This window comes from Arachis ipaensis, chromosome B07 (assembly GCF_000816755.2).
Source record: "Arachis ipaensis cultivar K30076 chromosome B07, Araip1.1, whole genome shotgun sequence".
Taxonomy (NCBI): Eukaryota; Viridiplantae; Streptophyta; class Magnoliopsida; order Fabales; family Fabaceae; genus Arachis; species Arachis ipaensis.
In genome coordinates this window covers 14660879-14686355 of record NC_029791.2, presented here as the reverse complement: position 1 = coordinate 14686355, position 25477 = coordinate 14660879, and the positions used below count along the sequence as shown (strand labels likewise).

Genomic DNA, 25477 nt, shown 5'->3' with positions numbered 1-25477 from the left:
TTTTTTGAGTACTTTTAATTTAAATTGTTCTTAATCGTAGAATCACTAAAAATGGGACATTAGTGATTCGGATAGATTAATATATATATATAATAGTTTTCATTGGATGAAGATTAATAGATCTCATTTATTAAATTATATATATAAATGGTATATATAGAGATATAACCATTGAACTGACTCACTCTAAGAATTCCTAATGGTTATAGTTACTGTGTATTTGTCAATAGGATATTCTTATGATGAACATAATATTAGAATTTTCCTTTGACCTGCGACTATCATAGTAATTGACAATGTATTTGTTATACTTTGATTCCGGACACCTAACACCCTACGGTGTTAATTGAATGGATATTGGGTATGATTTAAATACTTGTAGAATTAATGGTTAGTCAAAATGGAATCCATCAACTATGGTAATGAGTTTGAGCTCTACGATTATAATGAATGAAATAAACAATGCCTTGGCCAAGGGGTTTGAATGAATTAAGAAATGACTTTCTTAAGTCATTCATAATTCATTATAATAATGGTAACAAGTTAGAGTTTGACAATCAAACCGTACTCTAAAAGTTAGCCAAGAGCTGAAAAGATGGAAGGAGTTGTATTTTTTGTTCATCTTGGGTTCTTAGTAAAAATATTATTACTTCATACTATCGGGTCATCAAGGAGCATTGCTAGACACCAACCTTGATTAGTAAATTTAGTATGACTAATTTACTACCCCGCTTAGTATTGAACCTATGGGGTCACACACTAACGAGTGTTCTAATCCTTGGTAAATAATCATTTAATTATTATTTTGATTAGATCAAATAAATAATTATATTAATTCAAATGGAATATTATTATTTTCTTTGCTAGCACCATGAATAAAATAATATGATAATTGGAATATTATATAATTAATTATTTATTCTATGATGAGTTTTAAATATGAATAAGATCCTAACTGATTCTGTTTCAAATTAAGTTGTAATTTGATTCACAAATCAGTCACCAATCTTATACTATATATATGTGTATATGATAAAAGAAAGAACACGCAAGTTTTTTCTTTTACCTCCACATACACAAATATTCCAATTCTTAGTGAAGAATTGCTGGTGCAAGGAGTTGCAAGAAATTTCTCAGTTAAATCCGTTGGTCAAGGAGTTGACAACAACGATCAGTCTCGGTGTGGATGCACATAGTACCTTCGTACTATCTGTAAGACCCAGAACTTTTGAAAAGTCTTATTATGATCAAGTCTCAAATCATATAGCTATTTACAGCATTAATTTCAGAGATTATTTTATTAAAGATAATTAAGGCATTTTTGATTTATTGAATTTGAGATAAGTTATGATTATTATCCAATTTCACAATTTTTGGATTAAATAATTAATATTTTAAATATTAGTACTGCTGTTTTGGAAAAATAAAGAAGTTAATTATATTATTCCTAATTTTTGGATTCAAACATTTTATTGAAAATAATTTGTGAAATTGATGAGCAAATAGTATTTTCTATATATAATTAGTGTTGGATTTAATTTGAGTTTCAATTACTACATTATCCCCAATTTCATTTGAAATTACCAAGTTGCCCCTAACCCTAATTTACACACACCTCACCAAAAGCAACACTCAGCCACCGAAACCCTAATCCAGCTACCCTCTCCCCCAAGACTCAACAGCAGCTGTGTAGGCCCTATGCTAAACACACACACGCTGTTCCTCAAGAAAGAAAGAAGGAAACAAAGAAAGAAAGAAAGAGTGATCTGAGGGAGAGAAAGAGGGGAGGGGGCTTTACCGCTGTTCAGCTCGCCACCACTATGTCACGCCTTGCCGGCGTATCTCATGCCTCACCGCCGCTGTGATGCTTGCGCCGTCATCCTCCTCATCCGCGGAGTCCGAGTCCTCGTCATCCACGGAGGGCTGAAGCGAGAAGCTCGAATAGGAAAAGGAGATCGGCGGAAGGGGGGTTCCTGTTCTGTAGTCGTGCTGCCGCACCACTGTCCAACCCGCCGCGCCTCGCTGCCCTTGCCGTCGCGGAGGAGAGAACACAGAGGAGAGAGACTGCGCGATTGTGAGAGAGGGAGATCGGCGAAGGGAAGGTTCTGTTCGTGCGGCCGAGCCTCCCTACCTCAGATCGTCGTCCAGCCGTCGCACCACCGCGCCACTGTCATCGCTGAGTTGGGAGAGAGGAACGTTGCAGCAGCTGGATCCCGAGAGGGGAAAAGTTCACATGAAGAGAGAGAGAGCGGCGGGGAGAGGGAGGCCATGCGTTCCATCGCGCGCGTCACCGCCCAAGGACCGTCGTTGACCCTCCGCTGCTGCCGTCGGGAACCGCTACTGGAGCCTGTGTCATTTGGAATTTATCGCGAGTTACCGCCGCCAGAACCACCGCTATGATTCTAACCGCTGGGGACGGCTCTGTGACTTCCGGGAGCACCGTCGGAGCTTCTGGCTGTCTTTGCCGTCGTCGGAAAATTCTATCGGTAAGGGTCTTAAGTTGGTTCTCCTTTCCGTTGAGTTTCTGGAAACCTCACTGTCACTGCATATGGTTCAGGTCATCGCTGCCGCTTGAGGTGGCTGCCGGGCTGCCGCCGAACCGGTTCGGAGACCGCCGTTGCTTCGGTTCAGCCGTTTCTTCTTCGGTTCGGTAAGCGTTTCGATTTGAAAGCCCTTTAGTTACCGTTCTGTTATCATACGCTGAGGTTTGTGGCGTTAATTGCTATAAAATTGAGTTTTGGTTGTTGTATGTTACGATTAGAGTTGTTGAGACTGTTGCGAAAGTGGCTTGGAGCTGAGGCTTTGGTTGCCGTCAGTTCGGGTTGAGACGGAAAGGACTCTGTGAGGTGTTTGGGTTATGGAATTGCGTTTTGAGGTAGGGGCGCTTTCCAAAAACTATGTTTTATGTATTGGAATTATTACATATGGATACTGATGTGAGACAATTGGTATTTAGTGATTGTATCTGCCTTGTGTGCTATTTAATTGTCTCGAATGGTTATGGATGTTTGTTTGGCTGGATTGTTGTGCGGCTTGTGAAATATAATGGTTTGAAGTTGATTCTTTAAAGATTTGAAATCTGAGTTTGATCCGTTGAGGATTGATTTGAATTGAGTTAATTATTTTGATAATGTGAAAAGTCGAACGCACTTTTGAATTCAGCCTGGTTTACTTTAATTGACTTGATTTTGGACAAATGATTTGTTATTGAGCCGTTTCCTTAAAGCTTTGGAAATGAGTTAAATCGGTTGATATTGATTTGATTTTGAAATGGTTTCCTTGAGATATGCCACTGAGACGACTGTTGGATTTAGTGTGATTTTGAATTGATTTTTGGGTTCTGGACTGTTGAAAAGGATTGAGGAACGGTTTAGTTGGGACCCGAATCGGGTGGCAAAGTCCAAGTTTTAGGGGAGATGCTGTCGAAATTTCTATAAAATCCGAGGCTTTATTTGAAATGTTACTTGGGAAATTTTGAGTTTAATGCCTTTCCTATTTACTTGGAGGATTGTGAATTTAGGGCTTCTTTTATTATCTTTACTTAGAACAATTATGAAAGCGATGAAGGTACGCTTTGAAAGAATTATTGAAAAGAGAATCATGATTTCTTCTTATTTTTCCAAGAAGAATAGTATGTCTTTGGGTACAAGTTATTCGAAAGAGAATTTTGCCTTGAGGCTGTTTTAAAAGGTAAAACGGGTTTATGTTTTTCTCTATTAAACATAAAGAGTATCCATTAGAAGAGTTTTCGTGATTTTAAAAGGAATTGGATTTCGATTGATGAACCTCATTATTTTGACGTTTTGAATAAGATTCAGAGTACCCTTTGGACTCTAGTTTAACACAATAAAAATGATTCTCTTAGCAGTTTGAAATGCTTCAGATTTAATTATGGAATTGAAGCCGGTTTTGTTGAAGTAAAGGAAATGGTTTTGAAAAGAGTAATTGATTACATGACTCGGATTGGCTTAGATCCTATTTTACTACTCAAATTAGGAAGCCAAGATTTTTAATGATTTTAAATGAATTTGGCGAAATGAGTTGTGCTATTCTCCCCTAAAGACTTGGGACTCTGCCGAGAAACTTTGTTATGCAATCCCATTGTTGGATGGGTGATTTTGAATGTTTCAAAATGAATCTTTAACCTTCCATGGTTTTGGAAGTTTTGGAAAGAGGAAGCCGAGAGTGGCTTGTTTTAAAAAGGGAATTTTCCTTGAGTAAAAAGTGGCTTATGAGCCTGAGATAATTTGAGAAATGAGATCTTTAAAGCCAAGGCTGAAAAGAGTTGAAACTTGATTTCAAAGTGAAATGAATTGAGAAAATTATTTATGGCTTAAATGCCGATTTCATGAATTTGATGATTTTGAATGTGGAAGTGCTGTTTTGTTGTGAGCCGGAATGGCTGTGTATGATATGAATATTGGCTGGTTCTGGATTGAACCGAGAGCCGGATGGCTGAGATGGATGTTGATCCATGGCTGAGAATGAAAGCATATATGCTGAGATATTGATAATTGTGATTTGCACTTTCACTATCGGAGATTTGAGTTTCCCTATGTCGTCAGGGTGGCCGGGCACTGTGAAATTCCTGGACGAGCTCACCCCCATAAATATTCACCAGTGAGGGTGATGGATATGGATCATGATTATGATCAAGTTTATATTGAGTATAACTCGAGTTGGGGAGACACGACAGAGGGACAGTCCAATGGTTAGCTACCAGGACTTGTCGGGTTGGCTCTATAACCGACAGGTGATATCATCAGCCACTAGGGACAGGCATGCATCATATGCATTTATGTGACATTGTTTGGGTGTGCATATTATACTTGGTTTGCCTATGTGATTAATTGCTAACTGTTCTACTTGTAATAACTGTTTGTTTGTGCTTGCTTCTTCCTATCTGTGTTTGCATCTGGGACTCTGTTGGATTGTGGTGATTGGTTGTTGGTTGGATTTGTTTGGGCCTAGGGCCATCGTTGGAATGAGATGAACTGATGGTTGGTTTTGGTTTTGTGTTTCTGTTTTGGAAAAATACAAAAGGCTATTTTGGTTCAACATAAATAAACCATTTTGAAAGGCTTTTGAGTTTTTGAGAATTGAACGGTTCCTCTTTTAGAAAAGATTTCCGACTTTACTTTTATTGTAAACTGTTGTTTTTGAAAAGAGGCATAAGACGGTTATTAATCACTGGTACGGTTTATCTTTACGTATCCTATTACAGTAATTCCCAAAAACCCTCTACTGAGAACCCTTTCGAGGATGATGTTCTCACCCCCCCTACATTTTCCCCCTTTCAGGATATGGGTGCAGAAGTTACGAAGAGCTTATTTAATTGTTGTTGTGATTCTCTGTATTGTTTTAGTTATGGTTTATTGTACCCTCGCCTTATCTCGATATAATCTGTAAGAAGGATAGTAATTGTATTGGATTATGTTTGTAATATTATATATATATATGTGTGTGTGTGTGTGTGTGTGTGTGTGTGTGTGTGTGTGTGTGTGTGTGTGTGAATGTACTTTTTATGAGTTTTTGGTAAGTTGTATGGTATCTATGGATGTACGTTATCACACGAAAGCAATTTTTGGGAGCAGTATTGCGGTTTAAAGTTTTAAACAGGCTCATACTTTAGTATTAAATAGTATAAATGTCGTCGTAATGTCCGAGCTATCAGAGTTGCGCAGCCGGAAGCGTGAGCTTTGGTAGTTAGGGTGTTACATTATGGTATCAGAGTAGTCCTTCCTGTAGAGCCTGAGGAATGGACTGACTATGCTTCAGTTGCATACTCTGAGTGTTTTGTCATGTAATAGGTCTTGTCAAATGACGAGAATTAGAGCTTTATGCACATGACGATCTATTGATTAACACCGTTAGTCTTGCATTGCATAATTCTTGGTATTAAGTTTGGCCGGCTTAATACTAGAGAATTATGTATATGAAAGCACTAATGGGTTATCATAGGCGATATATAAGTTTTGAGCAAAGCGAATCGTGGGGTTTGGGAACGTTGGAAACTATTTCTCGAGGCTATTCAGTTGTGTGTTTTGGATTTTGTTCGAGGCGACCTGTTCTTTCATGTCCTAACTTGAAGTTCTTGTTTGCTAATCCTTTGAAAAATAGTTTGACTTTTCAACTCTATTCCTCTATTCATATGCATTCTTGTTTGATCTTAAGTGCATATGCTTGGTTGAACTCCTTGTTGTATCTATCTTTCTCTGTTTGAGTTCTTCTTGATTCATGTATCCTTTGATATGACTTTGAACTTGTCCTACTGCATTGTGCATTTTAACTCCGGGTTCCGAGTTCATTCTTAGGGAAATTGTTGATTTAGTTTTTCTCTTATCTGACAGTGATCACAGCCAATTTTGAGATTTTATAAATTGCTGTTGATTAGATATATACTTTTCTATATATGAGACTTTGAGATTATTTATACAGTTTAACAACTATCTATTTTTAATACCTCGCCTGTATTTTTATTGGTTTATGGAACTGCATTTACCTTAAATTACAATTGGCTTTCTAGTAATTTCACTATAGCTACAATGCATATCTTTATTTGATCATGTATTTAGGTAATTTTCAAAATTCTGGAAAAAAAAAGGGGATTTCTCGCTTTTATCCCGGTTGAGTTTCGTTTGATAAACTTTACTTAATTCATTTTGATTTGAGTTTAATTTAGCATACTACATGGTTTATGCCATTGTTGTTCTTTTGAAAATGTTGGACTCATAGCTTTCTTCTTATGAACGGACTCGTTCCTTCTTAAGCTTTTTCACCTCTATGAATGTCATACGTGATTCTATTTTTAACTAATCTTTTACGTCTTGTGAACATTACCACTGATCTTGGTTCGTCCTCTCTTGTGAATCTCATCCTTATGTGAGTTAGTTTGATTCGTTTCAAAATTAGTGCATCGCTTATTCACTCATTATCTCTACAAGAGTTTTTAGTCAAAGATTATCCTTGAGAAATTACTAATGATTGAGTTATCTTTTTCTACCACTTTTGTATTCTTTTGGATCAATTTAAAACTTGTTTGATATTTCATGGCTAGTGGACCTTGTTTGAACTACCTTGATTTAAGATCTTTTCTTGTATGGCTTGACTCCTTTTTAGTACATCTTAAACTTCTTGAATGTTCTTCTGAGATGGTGATTTTAAGAACACTTTTGGAGTCTTGTTTTGAACTTTTTAAAGAAGTTTTGAATTCTCTTGTAAGAAGTTTTAAACGGAAATTATTTTCTGTTGCTTGGTTATAATTGAAACCATTGTTCAATTTTTGACAAAATTGTTTTAAAGTTGACATGGGCTATTTTAAATGAGGTTTTGGAAAGTTTCCTTGTTTAGTGGAAACCGGTTCGTTTGTAACGCACCACTTATTTCCTTTACCAAATTGTAAGCAAATTTTTATCTCAGAATTTCTTTCTAGAAAGAGATTAATTCTCTCCTTCGTCCTTGCTATGAATGTTATACACGCTTGTTTGAATATGGACTTTGGAAATTTTTGAACAAGCATTTGATTTCTTCCGAGTTTTATGAATTACTTTTGGTTAAGTTATGCACCTAACTATCTTTCTAAAATATTTGAGGAAATATTTTAGCTCTTAGCCAAACTTGTGTGCATTTTGTTTTTAAAACTCTACATAATCTACTTCCACGTGAAATTGATTTAGAGCAAAGCCATATTTATGCTTTTGCTACTCTCTTGAAGGATGTTGTTGTTCAACTTCTCTTCTAGACTGCAAAGTGGTTTTTTCCGCAAGTTTTTGACTCTTTCATGAACAATGTATTCGAAAGTATTTGTAATCGTGCTCGAGTTCTGTGAGCTTTGTCTTGGATTTGAGATATTCTTTTTGTAAACCTCATACTTCTTCGACTCAGCTTGAGTTTGTTTCAAACTGATGTGCTAGTTTTCTTCCTATTGATCCTATTGAACTTCTTTGATCCAAGGGTTATCTTTGAAGTTGTCAATTGATTTATTTCTAGCAAACTTCATTGTTTGAACATCCTTGTTTTTTTGGAATTGGATATATTCTTTCAAATCTATGAGTATTGTCCTTGACATTTGTCTCTCTTTTCTAAGATCTCGTATTCTTCTGAGTAGACTTGAGAATTGTTTTGATATCACGTGCGACTTGTAGATGTAGTAGTGCGATGCGTTAGTTCTTTAAGACGTGATATGCGTATATGGAAGTTGAAGCGGTAGGTGTGCGACGTTATAAGTTGTGGGTGTTTTGTTCCTTGCGAACGGGTTTGCGATCGTTAGGCTTATGATTGGATATGGGGATTGTAAAGTGCTTGATGGAGTTGGAAAGCTGAAGCTTTGAGGTTGATGTGAGATTAGTGTGCGGATGTTGAGCACGTCGTTTTAACCCCATCATGTTTTATAGCCTTCGATGCCTTGCTTTACTATCACATGTTTGAACCATGTCATCTTTGCTTTGTGAACGTCTATCTTGATTTGCACCCTATTTTGGCACCTCAAGTTTTTGTAAAGCTTTGAGATGATATGACCTTGTGCATTGAGCCTATCTTGTAACGTTTGCTTTACAATCACACTCCTGCCTTTGTATCTTTATGCATACGACCATCCAAGTATTTGAAAATTGTATATACGTTTATATTTTGAGATATTTTTGCCTCTTCCTTAAATGTGTTCAAGGGTGAACTATTATGAAATTTCTTTCATTTTGTATCAATTTTCGAGGGCGAAAATTTTTATAAGGTGGGTAGAATGTAAGACCCAGAACTTTTGAAAAGTCTTATTATAATCAAGTCTCAAATCATATAGCTATTTACAGCATTAATTTCAGAGATTATTTTATTAAAGATAATTAAGGCATGTTTTGATTTATTGAATTTGAGATAAGTTATGATTATTATCCAATTTCACAATTTTTGGATTAAATAATTAATATTTTAAATATTAGTACTGCTGTTTTGGAAAAATAAAGAAGTTAATTATATTATTCCTAATTTTTGGATTCAAACATTTTATTGAAAATAATTTGTGAAATTGATGAGCAAATAGTATTTTCTATATATAATTAGTGTTAGATTTAATTTGAGTTCCAATTACTACATTATCCCCAATTTCATTTAAAATTACCAAGTTGCCCCTAACCCTAATTTACACACACCTCACCAAAAGCAACACTCAGCCACCGAAACCCTAATCCAGCTACCCTCTCCCCCAAGACTCAGCAGCAGCTGCGCAGGCCCTATGCTAAACACACACACGCTGTTCCTCGAGAAAGAAAGAAGGAAACAAAGAAAGAAAGAAAGAGTGATCTGAGGGAGAGAAGGAGGGGAGGGGGGCTTTACCGCTGTTCAGCTCGCCGCCACTATGTCACGCCTTGCCACCATGTCTCATGCCTCACCGCCGCCGTGATGCTTGCGCCGTCGTCCTCCTCATCCGCAGAGTCCGAGTCCTTGTCATCCACGGATGGCTAAAGAGAGAAGCTCGAATAGGAAAGGGAGATCGGCGGAAGGGGGGTTCCTGTTCTGTAGCCGTGCCGCCGCGCCACTGTCCAACCCGCCGCGCCTCGCCGCCCTTGCCGTCGCGGAGGAGAGAACACAGAGGAGAGAGACTGTGCGACTGTGAGAGAGGGAGATCGGCGAAGGGAAGGTTATGTTCGTGCGGCCGAGCCTCCCTGCCTCAGATCGTCGTCCAGCCGTCGCACCACCGCACCACTGTCATCGCTGAGTTGGGAGAGAGGAACGTTGCAGCAGCTGGATCCCGAGAGGGGAAAAGTTCACTGTATGAGTAATGACTTGACAACCAAGATACTCATTCATGATTTTAAATATTTTTTTAACACTTAATTTAAGAAATAAAGATTTCTTAATTTTCTATAGTAATAATTATTGTAGAAAGTGTTATTTGTATGTGTGAATACGTACTTATATTTGTTTTTTTTTTCCTTTTAGATTCATAAATAATATGTCTACTCTGTCACTGCGTGGCATACTTGAAAATAACAAATTGGCTGGAGCCAATTATGATGATTAGTATCACAATTTGAGAATTGTTCTCATGCATGAAAGGCTAATTGATATAATCGATAAGCCTGCTGTAACGGCCCCAGTTCCTAAAGAGGATGGAAGTATTGATAATGAGGCAACCAAGGCTTATGAGAAGTACTTGGAAAATTGTCTTACTGCCAAATGCATCATTCTGGCATCCATGGGTTCTGATCTTCAAAGGCAACATCAGGATATGGATCCACCAACTATTGTTGAACATCTTAAGAAGATGTATGGTGCACAAAGTAAGATGGCCCGATATCAATTGTCCAAAACTTTGTTTAGATCCACACTTGATGTGGACTTTCCTGTTGGACCCCATGTTCTTAAGATGATTGATCTTATTGAACAACTCGAGAAGTTAGGATGCAAATTGGGCAAAGAACTTTCACAAGATTTGATCTTGCAATCTCTTCTAGAAACATTTTTACAATTCATTGTTAGCTTTAATATGATTAAAGTAAGCTGTGATCTTCATGAAATGCTCAACATGCTAATTGATTATGAGAATCAAATTGCATATGAGAAAAAGAAAGGAGTTGCTATGGTAGTTGGCAGCTCTTCTAAGAAGAAAGGAAAGTGGAAAGCAAAAGGAAATGGAAAGAATAATTTTTAAAGAGAACCCATGGCACCTAAAGGTGGTGTGACCAAACCCAAGGGCAAACAAGAAAAGGCTGACAAAAATGATGCTAAATGCTTTTATTGTAAAGGTAAAGGTCATTGGAAAAGAAACTGCAAGGAGTACCTTGCTTCTTTGAAAACCAAAGAGGAAGGTAAGACATGCTTGAAAACAGTTTTCATGATTTCTTTAGCTACTATTAATTCTTCTATATGGGTATTAGATACTGGAAGTGCTCATAATATTTGTAATTCGTTGCGGGGACTACGAGTAAGTAGATGGCTGAAGAAGGGAGAAACTTACCACAAGTCAGAAACAGAGCAAATGTTGCTACTGTAGCTATAGGATTTATTTCTTTAGCAATGCCTACGGGCAAGACATTAGTATTGGAGAATTGTCATTATGTTCCTAGTTTTGTTGCAAATGTTATTTCTATTTCCATGTTGGACAAACGTGGTTTTTATTTTAATATTAAAAATGACATTTGTTCTACTTATTATGGTGATGACTTATACGTAAATGGCTATCTCCAATATGGCATTTATATTCTTCCCGATTTAAATGGTAATTATGTCATGCATGTTTCTACTCTCAAAAGAGAGAGGAATAATCAAGTAAATGAATCATATCTTTGGCATTGTAGACTTGGTCATATAGGAGAAAAAAGGATTTCTAGGTTACACAAAGAAGGTTACCTTAACAAATATGACTATGAATCATATGTAACTTGTGAATCCTGTCTCATAGGAAAAATGACCAAAACTCCATATATGGGACATGGAGAAAGGGCTACAGAATTATTGGGACTAATACATACATATGTTTGTGGACCAATGAAAATTCAAGCCAAAGGAGGATATTCCTATTTTATCACTTTCATTGATGATATGTCTAGATATGGCTTTGTGTATCTTATGAAACACAAATCTGAGTCATTTGAAATGTTCAAAATTTTTCGCAGTGAAGTTGAAAATCAAACAGGTAAAAGCATTAAGGTGCTTAGATCTGATAGAGGAAGAGAATATCTAAATGATAATTTTCTTGAGTACTTAAAGAAAAATGGGATTCTTTCTCAATGGACACCTCCTGATACTCCACAACACAATGGTGTTTCAGAGAGGAGGAATCGAACTTTATTAGATATGGTTCGATCCATGATGGGTTTTACTGATCTTCCATTGAATTTATGGGGCTATGCTTTAGAAACAGCAGCATATTTGCTAAATAAAGTACCCACTAAATCAGTTTCTTCAACACCATATGAGATATGGAAAGGACGAAAACCAAATCTCAAGCACATTAGAGTTTGGGGATGTCCAGCATATGTTAAGAAATTGCAAAGTAATAAACTTGATGCTAGGTCAGATAAATGTAGATTCATTGGTTACCCTAAAGAAACAATGGGTTATTATTTCTATCACCCTTCTGATCACAAAGTGTTTGTGGCAAGAGGTGGAACCTTTTTAGAAAAAGAATTTCTTTCTGAAGGAAGACAAGGTGAAGAAATAGAACTCGATGAAGTTCAAGAAACCAATGAAATAGTACAAGCTCAAGAATATGAAATTCAAGTTGAGCAACCAACTTTGGATGTACTCAAACTAACACCAAATTTATCATCTTCAAGAGTTGAGGATAACGAACCAATAGTAGTTCAAAGAGAGATTCATGAACCAATCCTTGAACTACCTTTGGAACCAGTTCAGCAACCTCCAAATTTGGTACAAGAACTACCTCTTCGACGGTCCACAAGAGAACATCGTCCACCACTAAGGCTAAACCTAATGGTACAAGATGATGTGGAAAATGGGATCGATTATGATGATAATGATCCTAAGACTTATGAAGAGGCAATGCAAAGTTTCGAAAGTCTAAAATGGCAGAGTGCCATGAAAACCGAAATAGAGTCTATGAGGATCCACAATGTTTGGACTTTGGTTGAACCCTCAAAAGACATAAAACCTATTGGTTGCAAATGGATTTACAAGAAAAAGATTGGAGCAGATGGTAAGGTAGAGACCTATAAAGCCCGTCTAGTTGCCAAGGGATACCGTCAAAAGGAGGGAATAGATTATGAAGAAACATTTTCTCCTATGGCAATGCTCAAATCTATTCGGATTCTTCTTGCTATAGCAGCATACTATGATTATGAAATATGGCAAATGGATGTGAAAACAGCTTTTCTTAATGGAGAACTCAAAGAGGAAGTGTACATGACACAACCTGAAGGTTTCACACTTCAGTCTGATCATAGTAAAGTTTGTAAGCTGCAACGCGCCATTTATGGGCTAAAGCAAGCTTCTAGAAGTTGGAACATTTACTTTAATAAGACAATCGAAAAGTTCGATTTTATCCGGTGTGAAGAGGATCCTTGCATATACAAAAAGTTTAGTGGGAGTACAGTCATTTTCTTAGTACTCTATGTTGATGACATATTACTAATAGGAAATGATGTACCAGCATTGCAAAATATCAAAACTTGGCTATCTCAACAATTCTCCATGAAAGATTTGGGAGAAGAAGCCTATATTCTAAGAATAAAGATCTATAGAGATAGATCTAAAAGGTTGCTTGGACTCTCACAATCTATGTACATTGATACCATATTGAAAAGGTATAACATGGAAAACTCCAAAAAGGGCTATTTACCAATAGGCACTGGAATTACTCTCAGTAGAAAGGATTGTCCTAAAACTTCTGAAGAGAGAGTACGCATGAGTAGAATACCATATGCTAGTGCAGTGGGAGCTATCATGTATACAATGACATGTACACGTCCTGATGTCGCATATGCGCTAGGAGTAGCCAGTGGATATCAGGCAAATCCTGGTGAGGAACATTGGAAGGTGGTTAAATCCATTCTGAAATATTTAAGAAGAACCAAAGACCAATTCCTCGTCTATGGAGATTCTGAACTTATACCAAAAGGGTTCACTGACGCAAGCTTTGCCTCAGACAAAGATGATAGCAAATCTACTTCAGGTTATGTTTTCACCTTAAACGGTGGTGCAGTGAGTTGGAAAAGTTCCAAACAAGCTACTGTAGCTGATTCAACAACTGAAGCTGAGTACATAGCAGCAAGTGAGGCTGCTAAAGAAGCTGTGTGGATGAAGAAGTTCATAAACAAGCTTGGTGTAGTGCCTTCAATTAAAGAACCACTTCCATTACTGTGCGACAATAATGGAGCCATTGCACCAGCAAAAGAGCCAAGATCACATCAAAAATCTAAGCATATCTTGAGAAAGTATCATTTGATAAGAGAGATCGTTGAACATGGAGACGTTGAAATTCAAAAGGTTGCTGGGAAGGATAATGCAGCAGAACCATTCACTAAGGCACTTGGATCAAAAGAGTTTGATAAGCACATGTGGGAATTGGGATTGAAATATATGACTGATTGGCTCTAGTGCAAGTGCGAGATTTTGTTGGAACTACATGTATGCCCTAGATCCAATCTGTCATTGGCTCTAGTGCAAGTGGGAGATTGTTGGAGATAAGTGTATGATTCCGGACACCTAACACCCTACGGTGTTAGTTGAATGGACATTGGGTATGATTTAAATACTTGTAGAATTAATGATTAGTCAAAATGGAATCCATCAACTATGGTAATGAGTTTGAGCTCTACGATTATAATGAATGAAATAAACAATGCCATGGCCAAGGGGTTTGAATGAATTAAAAAATGAGTTTCTTAAGTAATTCATAATTCATTATAATAATGGTAACAAGTTAGAGTTTGACAATCAAACCGTACTCTAAAAGTTAGCCAAGAGCTGAAAAGATGGAAGGAGTTATATTTTTTGTTCATCTTGGGTTCTTAGTAAAAATATTATTACTTCATACTATCGGGTCGTCAAGGAGCGTTGCTAGACGCCAACCTTGATTAGTAAATTTAGTATGACTAATTTACTACCCGCTTAGTATTGAACCTATGAGGTCACACATTAACGAGTGTTCTAATCCTTGGTAAATAATCATTTAATTATTATTTTGATTAGATCAAATAAATAATTATATTAATTCAAATGGAATATTATTATTTTCTTTGCTAGCACCATGAATATAATAATATGATAATTGAGAATATTAAATAATTAATTATTTATTCTATGATGAGTTTTAAATATGAATAAGATCCTAACTGATTCTGTTTCAAATTAAGTTGTAATTTGATTCACAAATCAGTCACCAATCTTATACTATATATATGTGTATATGATAAAAGAAAGAACACACAAGTTTTTTCTTTTACCTCCACATACACAAATATTCCAATTCTTAGTGAAGAATTGCTGGTGCAAGGAGTTGCAAGAAATTTCTCAGTTAAATCCATTGGTCAAGGAGTTGACAACAACGATCAGTCTCGGTGTGGATGCACATAGTACCTTCGTACTATCGAAGGAGAAAGTTTTCATTCACTAGGGTACTCAGGTATTGGCATCTAACCCATCTTATTTCAATAAAGTTTTAAGCACAAAATAGATCAATAGGATTACTTTATTACTTACGCTGCGTGTTATGAACACTTGTAATCCTACAGTTTTCTTATTCAATTCAAGCTTATTCCTATTCTAAGATATTCGCTTGCACTTCAACATGATGAATGTGATGATCCGTGACACTCATCACTATCCTCAACCTATGAACGCGTGCCTGACAACCACTTCCGTTCTACCTTAGATTGAGCATATATCTCTTAGCCTCCATTCCAAAGGAGCGGAGTCTTCGTGGTATAAGTTAGAATTATTGGCAGCATTCTTGAGATCCGGAAAGTCTAAACCTTGTCTGTGGTATTCCGAAGAGGATCTGGGATGGGATGACTGTGACGAGCTTCAAACTCGCGAGTGCTGGGCGTAGTGACAGACACAAAAGGATCAACGGATCCTATTCCAACATGAGTGAGAACCGACAGATGATTATTCGTGTGGTGACAGCGCATTTGGACCATTTTCACTGAGAGGACGGGAGGTAGCCATTGACGATGGTGATACGCAACATACAGCTTGCCATGGAAAGGAGTATGAATGATTGGATGAAGGCAGTAGGAAAGCAGAGATTCAGAAGGAACAAAGCATCTCCATACGCTTATCTGAAATTCCTACCAATGAATTACATAAGTATCTCTATCTTATTTTATATGTTATTTATATTTTAATTACTAAAACCCCATCACCATTTGAATCTGCCTGACAGAGATTTACAAGATGACCATAGCTTGCTTCAAGCTGACAATCTCCGTGGGATCGACCCTTACTCACGTAAGGTTTATTACTTGGACGACCCAGTGCACTTGCTGGTTAGTTGTGCGAAGTTGTGAAGAAGAATTGAGATTATGAACGTGCGTACCAAGTTTTTTGGCGCTATTGAGATCACAATTTCGTGCACCAAGTTTTTGGCGCCGTTGCTGGGGATTATTCGAGTTTGGACAATTGACGGTTCATCTTGTTGCTCAGATTAGGTAATTTTATTTTATTTTTAAGCTTTTATTTCTTATTTTCGAAAAATACAAAAAAAATTAATAAAATCATAAAAACTAAAAATTTTATGTTTCTTGTTTGAGTCTAGAGTCAATTTTTAAGTTTGGTGTCATTTACATCTTTTTAATTTTTCTTAAAATTTTTTAAAACTCATGCATGGTGTTCTTCATGATCTTCAAGTTGTTCTTGATGATTTTCTGCATTTAATCTTTGCATTTTTATGTTTTGTGTCTTTTCTTGTTTTTGATATGCATTTTAGAATATTTAGTGTCTAAATATTGAAAATTTCTAAGTTTGGTGTCTTGCATATTTTTCTTTTCTTAAAAATTTTCAAAAAAAATAAGTTCTTGATGTTCATCTTGATCTTCAAAGTGTTCTTGGTGTTAATCTCGACATTCAAGGTGTTCTTGCATGCATTTTTTGTTTTGATTCATAATTTTATGTCTTGCATCATTTTATGTTTTTCTCTTTCCTCATTAAAATTCAAAAATCAAAAATATATATTTCCTTATTTCACTCATAAATTTCGAAAATTTGAATTAAATTAGTCATAAAATTTTTAAAAAAAATTAGTTGTTTCTTATTAGTCAAGTCAAAATTTTCAATTTAAAAATTCTATTTTTTTCAAATCTTTTTCATTTTTTTATATTTTTAAAAATTTTAAATTGATTTTCAAAATCTTTTCTTATTTTTATTTTATATTTTCGAATTCATTACTAACATTTAATGTTTTGAATAAAAAAAATTTTCAAGTTGATACTTGCCTATTAAGAAAGGTTCAATCTTTAAATTTTAAAATCATATCTTCAAGTTTCTTGTTAGGCAAGTAATCAACTTTAATTTTCAAAATCAAATCTTTTAATTTCCTCTTCAAATCTTTTTCAAAATGAATTTCAATCATATCTTTTTCAAAATCAATTTCAAAAATTTTTTCTAACTTCTTATCTTTTCAAAATTGATTTTCAAATCTTTTTCAATTAACTACTTAACTTTTTATTTGATTTCAAAAGTTTTCTATTTCAATCATATCTTTTTCAAAACCACCTAACTACTTTTCTCTCTCCAATTTTCAAAAATCACTAACAACTTTTTTTCAAAAATCTTTTTAATTAAGTACTTTATTTAGTTTTCAAATTTTATTTTATTTCTCTTTTTAATTTTCGAATTCTAACTACATTTTAAAATAAAAACAAAAATATTTTCCTTTTATTTTAAATTAAATTCAAATTCTCTTCCCCTCTCTTATCTCCTTCTATTTATTTATTTATCTACTAACACCCCTCTCCCACTCAAAATTCGAACCCCCTCTTCTTCTCTGAGTTCGAATTTTTTTTCTTCTCCTTCTTCTATTCTTCTCTTCTTCTACTCACAAAAGGGAATCTCTATACTGTGACATAGAGGATTCCTCTTCTTTTCTGTTCTCTTCTTTTTTATATGAGCAGGAACAAGGATAAGAACATTCTTATTAAAGCTGATCCTAAACCTGAAAGGACTCTGAAGAGGAAGCTAAGGGAAGCTAAGGCACAACTCTTTGGAGAGGACATGACAGAAATTTTCAAAAAAAAAGGAGACATGGCCGAACCTAATAACAATGGTGGAGATGCAAGGAAGATGCTTGGTGACTTTATTGCACCCTCTTCCAACTTCTATGGAAGAAGCATCTCAATTCCTGCAATTTGAGCAAACAACTTTGAGCTTAAGCCTCAATTATTTTCTCTAATGCAGCAGAATTGCAAGTTTCATGGACTTCCAATGGAAGATCCTCATCAGTTTTTAGCTGAATTCTTGCAAATCTGTGACACTGTCAAGACCAATGGAGTTGATCCCGAGGTCTACAAGCTTATGCTTTTCCCTTTTGTTGTAAGAGACAGAGCTAGAACATGGTTGGATTCACAACCTAAGGAAAGCTTGAACTCTTGGGATAAGCTGGTCAGTGCTTTCCTGGCCAAATTCTTTCCACCTCAAAAGATGAGCAAGCTTAGAGTGAAAATCTAAACCTTCAGACAGAAGGAGGGTGAGTCCCTCTATGAAGCTTGGGAAAGATATAAGCAATTGATCAAAAGGTGTCCTACTGACATGCTTCCAGAATGGAGTATCATATGTATATTCTATGATGGTCTGTCTGAGTTGTCAAAAATGTCATTGGACCATTCTGCAGGAGGATCTCTTCATCTGAAAACCCCTGCAGAAGCTCAGGAACTCATTGAAATGGTTGCAAATAACCAGTTCATGTACACCTCTGAGAGGAATCCTGTGAATAATGAGACGCCTCAGAAGAAGGGAGTTCTTGAAATTGATACTCTGAATGCCATATTGGCTCAGAACAAAATATTGACTCAGCAAGTCAATATGATTTTTCAGAGTCTGAATGGATTGCAAGCTGCATCCAATAGTACTAAAGAAGCATCTTCTGAAGAAGAAGCTTATGATCCTGAGAACCCTGCAATGGCAGAGATGAATTACATGGGAGAACCCTATGGAAACACCTATAATCCTTATAGAGAAATGGTGCACAGAAATCGTGACGGTCCATCTTCTTTGGTAACGGCGCTGAAAACTCAATACGCACGTTTATATTCTTAATTCTTTGTCACAATTTCGCACAACTAACCAGCAAGTGCACTGGGTCGTCCAAGTAATAAACCTTACATGAGTAAGGGTCGATCCTAGGTGAGAATGGTGATGAGTGTCACATAATCATCACATTCATCATGTTCTTGGGTGCGAATGAATATCTTAGAATAGGAATAAGCTGAACTAAATAGAAAATAGTAGTAATTGCATTAATACTCGAGGTACAGCAGAGCTCCACACCTTAATCTATGGAGTATAGAAACTCTACCGTTGAAAATACATAAGAACAAGGTCCAGGCATGGTCGAGAGGCCAGCCCCCTAGACGTGATCAATATGATCCAAAGATAAATTAAGAATGCATAAGATGTTTTAAAAGGACCAGTAAAAAGTTCTATTTATACTAAACTAGTTACTAGGGTTTACAGAAATGAGTAAATAATGTAGAAACCCACTTCCAGGGCCCACTTGGTGTGTGCTTGGGCTAATCATGAGCTTTAAACGTGTAGAGACTTTTCTTGGAGTTAAACGCCAGCTTTGGTGCCAGTTTGGGCGTTTAACTCCACTTTGCAACGTGTTTCTGGCGTTTGACTCCAAAATTGGGCAGAGAGCTGGCGTTCAACGCCAGTTTGCGTCATCTAAACTCAGGCAAAGTATGGACTATTATATATTGCTGGAAAGCCCTGGATGTCTACTTTCCAACGCAATTAAGAGCGCGCCATTTAAAGTTCTGTAGCTCTAGAAACTCCATTTTGAGTGAAGGGAGCTCAGAATCCAACAGCATCAGCAATCCTTTGTCAGCCTCTGAATCAGATTTTTCCTCAAGTCCCTCAATTTCAGCCAGAAAATACCTGAAATCACAGAAAAATACACAAACTTATAGTAAAGTCCAGAAATGTGATTTTTAATTAAAAACTAATAAAAATATAATAAAAACTAACTAAATCATACTAAAAACATACTAAAAACAATGCCAAAAAGCGTATAAATTATCCGCTCATCACAACACCAAACTTAAATTGTTGCTTGTCCCCAAGCAACTGAAAATCAAATAGGATAAAAAAGAAGAGAATATACTATAAAATCCAAATTATCAATGAAACTTAGCTCCAATCAGATGAGCAGGAATAGTAGCTTTTTGCCTCTTGAATAGTTTTGGCATCTCACTTTATCCTTTGAAGTTCAGAATGATTGGCATCTATAGGAACTTAGAATTTAGATAGTGTTATTGATTCTCCTAGTTCAGTATGTTGATTCTTGAACACAGCTACTTTATGAGTCTTGGCCGTGGCCCAAAGCACTCTGTTTTCCAGTATTACCACCGGATACATGCATGCCACAGACACATAACTGGGTTAACCTTTTCAGATTGTGACTCAGCTTTGCTAAAGTCCCCAATTAGAGGTGTCCAGGGTTCTTAAGCACACTCTTTTTGCTTTGGATCACGACTTTAACCGCTCAGTCTCAAGCTTTTCACTTGACACCTTCACGCCACAAGCACATGGTTAGGGACAGCTTGGTTTAGCCGCTTAGGCCAGGATTTTATTCCTTTAGGCCCTCCTATCCACTGATGCTCAAAGCCTTGGATCCTTTTTATTACCCTTGCCTTTTGGTTTTAAGGGCTATTGGCTTTTTTTGCTTGCTTTTTCTCTTTTTTTTTTCTTTCTTTTTTTTTCGCCATTTTTTTTCTTTTTTTTCTGCAAGCTTTTGTATTCACTGCTTTTTCTTGCTTCAAGAATCATTTTTATGATTTTTCAGATCATCAAATAGCATTTCTCCTTTTTCATCATTCTTCAAGAGCCAACATATTTAACATTCATAAACCACAAATTCAAAAGACATATGCACTGTTCAAGCATTCATTCAGAAAACAAAAAGAATTGTCACCACATCGAAATAATTAAACTAATTTCAAGGATGAGTTCAAAATCATGTACTTCTTGTTCTTTTGTAATTAAAACATTTTTCATTTAAGAAAAGTGATGGATTCATAGGACATTCATAACTTTAAGGCATAGACTCTTAGACACTAATGATCATATAGTAAAGACATAAACATAAATAAAACATAAAGCATAGTAAACGAAAAACAGGTAAATAGGAACAAGGAGATTAAGGAAGGAGTCCACCTTAGTGCAGGTGCCGTCTTCCTCTTCTTGAAGAACCAATGGTGCTCTTGAGCTCCTCTATGTCTCTTCCTTGTCTTTGTTGCTCCTCCCTCATAGCTCTTTGATCTTCTCTAATCTCATGGAGGATGATGGAATGCTCTTGGTGTTCCATCCTTAGTTGTCCCATGTTGGAACTTAATTCTCCTAGGGAAGTGTTGATTTGCTCCCAATAGTTTTGTAGAGGGAAGTGCATCCCTTGAGGCATCTCAGGGATTTCTTGATGATGAGCTTCCTCATGCGTCTCTTGAACTCCATGAATAGGCTCTCTTGTTTGCTCCATCCTCTTCTTGGTGATGGGCTTATCCTCATCAATGAGGATGTCTCCCTCTATGTCAATTCCAGCCGAATTGCAGAGGTGGCAAATGAGGTGAGGGAAGGCTAACCTTGCCAAAGTGGAAGGCTTGTCAGCCACCTTGTAGAGTTCTTGAGGTATAATCTCATGAACTTCTACTTCCTCCCCAATCATGATACTGTGGATCATGATGGCCCGGTCTACAGTAACTTCAGACCGGTTACTAGTAGGAATGATTGAGCATTCAAAGAACTCCAACCATCCTCTAGCTACAGGCTTTAGGTCCAGTCTTCTCAGTTGAACCGGTTTGCCTTTTGAGTCAATCTTCCATTGAGCTCCTTCCACACATATGTCCATGAGGACTTGGTCCAACCTTTGATCAAAGTTGACCCTTCTAGTGTAGGGGCGTGCATTTTCCTCCATCATTGGCAAGTTGAATGCCAACCTTACACTTTCCGGACTGAAATCTAAGTATTTCCCCCGAACCAAGGTAAGCTAATTCTTGGGATTCGGGTTCATACTTTGATCATGGTTCCTAGTGATCCATGCGTTTGCATAGAACTCTTGAACCATTAGGATCCCGACTTGTTGAATAGGGTTGGTGAGGATTTTCCAACCTCTTCTTTGGATCTCAAGTCGGATCTCCGGATACTCATTCTTCTTGAGCTTGAAAGGAACCTCAGGGATCACTTTCTTCTTGGCCACAACTTCATAGAAGTGGTCTTGATGGACTTTTGAGATGAATCTCCCCATCTCCTATGACTCAGAGATGGAAGCAATTGCCTTCCCTTTCCTCTTTCTTGTGGTTTCTCTGGCCTTAGGTGCCATCAATGGTGTTAAGTTGATTGGTGAAGGGTGTTTTGAGATAGGTGGGGATCCTGTGAGGTCCACAGATCCTGAGGTGATCCTGTGGGGTCCAGAGATCTTGAGGTGTCAAGGAATTCATATCCCTACACCTTTTAGGTGTGTAAAATGCCCTATGGATGCAATCCTGGCGTTAAACGCCACTTCTATGCCCATTTCTGGCGTTAAACGCCAGTTCCATGCTTGTTTCTGGCGTTTAACGCCAGCTTTCCCCAGGATGCAATCCTGGCGTTTAAACGCCAGACTGCTGCTTGTTTCTGGCGTTTAACGCCAGTTTCATGCTCTGTTCTGGCGTTAAACGCCAGACTGGTGCCCATTTCTCGCGTTAAACGCCAGTAAGCTCTTCCTCCAGGGTGTGCTATTTTTCATTCTGTTTTTCATTCTATTTTTGATTTTTCAGTAATTTTTGTGACTTCACATGATCATCAACCTACAGAAAACATAAAATAGCAATGGAAAATAAATAAATATAGTTAAATAACATTGGGTTGCCTCCCAACAAGCGCTTCTTTAATGTTAATAGCTTGACAGTGAGCTCTCATGGAGCCTCACAGATGTTCAGAGCAATGTTGGGACCTCCCAACACCAAGCTTAGAGTTTGGATATGGGGGTTCAACACCAAACTTAGAGTTTGATTGTGGGGGCTTTGGTTGACTCTGCAGTGAGAAAAGCTTTTCATGCTTCCTCTCCATGGTTACAGAAGGAGATCCTTGAGTTTTAAACACAAGGTTGTCCTCATTCAGTTGAAGGATCAATTCTCCTCTGTCCACATCAATCACAACTTTTGCTGTGGCTAGGAAGGGTCTTCCAAGGATGATGGATTCATCTTCATCCTTCCCAGTGTCTAGATGAGCCTCAGATTCCTCTGGTTCCTTAAAGGAAAACTCCTTATTGGTCATTGAACGTCCCAGGAGGTCTTCCTCACTAGGATTCATGTTCTCCTCCGCCTCATTGCATTTGGCCACACCAAGCAAGGTTATGGCCTTGCACTCTCCTTTTGGGTTTTCTTCTGTATTACTTGGGAGAGTACTAGGAGGAGTTTCAATGACTCTTTTACTCAGCTGGCCCATTTGTGCCTCCAAATTTCTAATGGAGGACCTTGTTTCATTCATGAAACTCAAAGTGGCCTTAGATAGATCAGAGACTAAATTTGCTAAGCTAGATTGATTTTTCTCAGAATTCTCTGTCTGTTGCTGAGTGGATGATGGAAAAGGCTTGCTATTGCTAAACCTGTTTCTTCCACCATTGTTAAAGCCTTGTTGAGGCTTTTGTTGATCCTTCCATGAGAAATTTGGATGATTTCTTCATGAGGAATTATAGGTGTTTCCATAGGGTTCACCCATGTAATTCACCTCTGCTATTGCAGGATTCTCAGGATCATAAGCCTCTTCTTCAGAAGATGCCTTTTGAGTACTGTTGGTTGCAGCTTGCAATCCATTCAGACTCTGAGAAATCATATTGACTTGCTGAGTCAATAATTTGTTCTGAGCCAATATGGCATTCAGAGTATCAATTTCAAGAACTCTCTTCCTCTGAGGCGTCCCATTACTCACAGGATTCCTTTCAGAAGTGTACTGGTGCACGAAATTATTACTCTCTTACAATTTCGCACACATGACCAGCAAGTGCACTGGGTCGTCCAAGTAATACCTTACGTGAGTAAGGGTCGAATCCCACAGAGATTGTTGGTTTGAAGCAATCTATGGTTAAACTCCTGGACCATGTTCCTTCCTACTTTCGTTTCAGGATTAGCTAGGACTTCCCAGTTCCTGATTCGAATTTGCTCCTGGATCTCCAGATATTCGTCTTCTTTCAGATCGAATCTAACCACTGATCTCACTGATCTCAGACCCATTACTTTAAGATAATGGTCTGAATGTTCTTTAGATAAGAACTTCCCTTGATTCCAAAGTGGTTTTGGAACGCTCTCTTTCTTGCCTCTAGGAGTGTATTATTTCCCTTTGGGAGCCATGATCTTAGTGATCTCGGAAAAACACACCAAACTTAGAGGTTTGCTTGTCCTCAAGCAAAAGAAAAGAAAGGAGAGGGATAGAAGGAGATTGATTAGCACTTGTTGATGAAGGAGGGGGGAGGCCGAACCCAATTTAAAGGGGTGGGGGGGTTGGATTTTCGAAAAATTGGAAGAGATAAGATAAAAAGATTGAGTTGAAAAAGATAAAATAGAAGATAGAGTTTAATTTTGAAAAGATATGATAGATTTTTGAAAAAGATAACTCTGAATTTTGAAAAAGATAATATGGATATTTGAAAAAGATATGGATTAGTTGAAAAGATTTTTTTTTTTTTGAGTGAAAAAGATAGATTTGGTTTCAGAAAAGATTTTGAAAAGAGTTGGATTGAATTTGGAAAGATGGATTTTTAGAAATTAGGGATTTTAGAAATCAGGGTTCTTGATATGTTCATGTAAAAATCATGCATTGAAGCATAAAATTTGAAATTAAGATGGAAATACGTGTGGGATTACTGGATTTGGCTCCTCCCTGTCCTCCTGGCGTTTGAACGCCCAAACACTGCCTATTTTGGGCGTTCAGCGCCCAAATGCTGGTCTCCTGGGCGTTCAGCGCCCAGTTGCTGCCATTCCTGGCGTTCAACGCCTAGTGGGTGGCCATTTCTGGCGTTGAACGCCCAATTGCTGCCATTACTGGCGTTCAGCGCCCAGTGGATGCCCATTTTGGGCGCTGAACGCCCAAAATGCCCCTTTACTGGTGTTTTCTTGCCATTGAGCTCTTTTACTCTGTTTTGTGTGCTGATTCCTTCTGTAACCCTGTAAACTTATACAAATGATTCTGTACCTTAGTGTCAGTGAACTTTATATAAACAAATAAAAATAAAAATAGGGCAAAAATGCTTAGAGGATTGATGCCTCATGGCTGGGTTGCCTCCCAGCAAGCGCTTCTTTATTGTCTTTAGCTGGACCTTGCTGAGCTTTTAATCTAGCTTCAGCCTTGAGCATTCTTGCTCAATGTTGCCTTCAAGATAATGCTTGACTCTCTCTCCATTGACAATGAACTTCTTATCAGAATCAATATCTCGAAGCTCCACATAACCATATGGTGACACACTTCTAATCACGTATGGTCCTCTCCACCGGGATTTCAGTTTCCCGGGGAATAGCCTGAGTCTAGAGTTAAACAACAGGACCTTCTGTCCTGGTTCAAAGATTCTAGATGACTACGAGACACCCGAATGTCTTGTCGTAAGTTCTGGGGATATCCCTGGAGAGGTATGGTTGAACACATACCATTCCGTACGGTGGACGGGCACCTTGACCTTGTATTCCGGATGACCCGTTGGTCTAAGGATTTGGAACTACGGTTTAATCGTCCTCTTTTTGCTAACGAGGTCGATTTACTCGATCTCCTTAAGTCTAAGTGTCGAAAGCTTTTACGGTTCGAAATATTTCTTTTTATTTTTTTTACCGTACTGTCTTTCGAC

General features: G+C 37.4%; 1 protein-coding gene and 1 long non-coding RNA gene across 3 annotated transcripts in view; both read left to right on the top strand.

Annotated features, from left to right (window-relative positions):
- The window catches only part of LOC110264875, a 44805-nt gene that overhangs the window by 1473 nt on the left and 17855 nt on the right, over positions 1–25477 (top strand). The window lies entirely within an intron of this gene.
- On the top strand, positions 2835–5937 carry LOC110264876. 2 transcript variants are annotated; one of them, XR_002351171.1, is made up of 3 exons: positions 2835–2875; positions 5301–5459; positions 5926–5937. It is a non-coding gene; the product is annotated as an uncharacterized LOC110264876 (long non-coding RNA). The 2 variants fall into 2 exon arrangements; XR_002351170.1 differs by lacking the exon at positions 5926–5937 and having other exon boundaries at positions 5301–5467.